Source organism: Arachis ipaensis, chromosome B7 (genome assembly GCF_059453495.1).
Source record: "Arachis ipaensis isolate K30076 ecotype BB chromosome B7, ASM5945349v1, whole genome shotgun sequence".
Taxonomy (NCBI): domain Eukaryota; kingdom Viridiplantae; phylum Streptophyta; class Magnoliopsida; order Fabales; family Fabaceae; genus Arachis; species Arachis ipaensis.
Window position 1 is genome coordinate 124,135,502 of NC_142442.1, and position 3,249 is coordinate 124,138,750.

Consider the following 3,249-nt stretch of genomic DNA (forward strand, 5'->3'; position numbering starts at 1 on the left):
TTTTAAAATCGTATCTTTTTGTTTCTTGTTAGTCAAGTAATCAACTTTAATTTTCAAAATCAAATCTTTTTAAATTTCTTTTTCAAATCTTTTTCAAAATAAATGTCAATCACATCTTTTTCAAAATCAATTTCAAAATCCTTTCTAACCTCTTATCTTTTCAAAATTAATTTTCAAATCTTTTTCAAATTAATCCTATCTTTTTGTTTGATTCTTATCTTTTTCAAAACTACCTAACTAATTTTCTCTCTCTAATTTTCGAAAATCACTAACCTCTTTTTCAAAATTTCTTTTCATTAAATAATTATTTTAAATTTTAATTTTAATTTTATTCCTTTTCGTATTTTCGAATTATAACTAATATTTAAAATAAAAACAAAAATATTTTTATTTTATTTTATTTAATTTTCGAATTCTTCTCCCTTTCATCTCCTTCTATTTATTTATTTATCTACTAACACCCCTCTTTCACTCAAAAATTCGAACCCACTCTTCTCCTTTGTGTTCGAATTCTTATCTTTTCCTTCTTCTATTCTTCTCTTCTTATACTCATATGAGGAATCTCTATACTGTGACATAGAGGATTCCATATTTTCTTTTCTGTTCTCTTCTTTTTCATATGAGCAGGAACAAGGATAAGAATATTCTTGTTGAAGCTGATCCTGAACCTGAAAGGACTCTGAAGAGGAAGCTAAGGGAAGCTAAAGCACAACTCTCTTGAGAAAATCTGATAGAAATTTTCGAAAAAGAAGGAGACGTGGCTGAACCCAACAACAATGCAAGGAAGATGCTTGGTGACTTCACTGCACCAAATTCCAACTTACATGGAAGAAGCATCTCAATCCCTGTCATTGGAGCAAACAATTTTGAGCTAAAGCCTCAATTAGTTTCTCTGATGCAACAGAATTGCAAGTTTCATGGACTTCCATCAGAAGATCCTTTTCAGTTTTTAACTGAATTCTTGCAGATCTGTGATACTGTTAAGACCAATGGGGTTGATCCCAAGGTCTACAGGCTTATGCTTTTCCCGTTTGCTGTAAGAGACAGAGCTAGAATATGGTTGGACTCTCAACCTAAAGATAGCCTGAACTCTTGGGATAAGCTGGTCACGGCTTTCTTAGCCAAGTTCTTTCCTCCTCAAAAGCTTAGCAAACTTAGAGTGGATGTTCAAACCTTCAAACAGAAAGAAGGTGAATCCCTCTATGAAGCTTGAGAGAGATACAAGCAACTGACCAAAAAGTGTCCTTCTGACATGCTTTCAGAATGGACCATCCTGGATATATTCTATGATGGTCTGTTTGAATTATCTAAGATGTCATTGGACCATTTTGCAGGTGGATCCATTCACCTAAAGAAAATGCCTGTAGAAGCTCAGGAACTCATTGACATGGTTGCAAATAACCAGTTCATGTACACTTCTGAAAGGAATCCTGTGAGTAATGGGACGTCTCAGAGGAAAGGAGTTCTTGAAATTGATACTCTGAATGCCATATTGGCTCAGAATAAAATATTGACTCAGCAAGTCAATATGATTTCTCAGAGTCTGAATGGATTGCAAGCTGCATCCAACAGTACTAAAGAAGCATCTTCTGAAGAAGAAGCTTATGATCCTGAGAACCCTGCAATCGCAGAGGTGAATTACATGGGAGAATCCTATGGAAACACCTATAATCCCTCATGGAGAAATCATCCAAATTTCTCATGGAAGGATCAACAAAAGCCTCAACAAGGCTTTAATAATGGTGGAAGAAACAGGTTTAGCAATAGCAAGCCTTTTCCATCATCCTCTCAGCAACAGACAGAGAATTCTGAGCAGAATCCATCTAGCTTAGCAAATATAGTCTCTGATCTATCTAAGGCCACTCTAAGTTTCATGAATGAAACAATGTCTTCCATTAGAAATTTGGAGGCACAAGTGGGCCAGCTGAGTAAAAGAGTCACTGAAACTTCTCCTAGTACTCTCCCAAGCAATACAGAAGAGAATCCAAAAAGAGAGTGCAAGGCCATAACCTTACTTGGTATGGCCGAACCCAAAGAGGAGGAGGAGGACGTGAATCCTAGTGAGGAAGACCTCCTGGGACGTTCACTGACCAATAAGGAGTTTTCCTTTGAAGAACCAAAAGGACTCTGAGGCTCATTTAGAGACCATAGAGATTCCATTGAACCTCCTTTTACCATTCATGAGCTCTGATGACTATTCTTCCTCTGAAGAGGATGAAGACATCATTGAAGAGCAGGTTGCTAAATATCTAGGAGCCATCATGAAGTTGAATTCCAGTTTATTTGGTAATGAGACTTGGGAGGATGAACCCCCCCTTGTTCACCAATGAACTAAGTGCATTGATAATGCAGACATTGCCTCAGAAGAAACCGGATCCCGGAAAGTTCTTCATACCTTGTACCATAGGCACCATGACCTTTGAGAAGGCTCTGTGTGACCTTGGGTCAGGGATAAACCTCATGCCACTCTCTGTAATAGAGAAACTGGGAATCTATGAGGTACAAGCTGCAAGAATCTCACTAGAGATGGCAGATAAATCAATGAAACAGGCTTATGGATTAGTAGAGGACTTGTTAGTAAAGGTTGAAGGCCTTTACATCCCTGCTGATTTCATAATCCTAGACACTGGGAAGGATGGGGATGAATCCATCATCCTTGGAAGACCCTTCCTCACCACAGCAAAAGCTGTGATTGATATGGACAGAGGAGAGTTGGTCCTTCAACTGAATGAGGACTACCTTGTATTTAAGACTCAAGGTTCTCCTTCTGTAACCATAGAGAGGAAGCATGAAAAGCTTCTCTCACTGCAGAGTCAACCAAAGCCCCCACAGTCAAACTCTAAGTTTGGTGTTGGGAGGTCCCAACAATGCTCTGAACATCTGTGAGGCTCCATGAGAGCTCACTGTCAAGCTATTGACATTAAAAAAGCGCTTGTTGGGAGGCAACCCAATGTTATTTAATTATATCTATTTATTTTCCATTGCTATTTTATGTTTTCTTTAGGTTGATGATCATGTGAAGTCACAAAAACTACTGAAAAATCAAAAATAGAATGAAAAACAGCATTAAAAATAGCTCACCCTGGAGGAAGAGCTTACTGGCGTTTAAACGCTAGTAAGAAGCATCAAACTGGCGTTTAACACGAGAAAGAAGCATCAAGCTGGCGTTAAACGCCAGAAACAAGCACCAGACTGGCGTTTAACGCCAGAACAGAGCATGCAGTTGGCGTTTAACTTCAGAAACAAGCA

General features: G+C 38.1%; 1 non-coding gene across 1 annotated transcript; it reads right to left on the reverse strand.

Moving 5' to 3' along the window:
• Positions 1-1,150: 1,150 nt before the first annotated feature.
• Positions 1,151-1,258, reverse strand: LOC148554001 (small nucleolar RNA R71). The gene has a single exon (XR_015893429.1). It is a non-coding gene; the product is annotated as a small nucleolar RNA R71 (small nucleolar RNA).
• Positions 1,259-3,249: the final 1,991 nt, after the last annotated feature.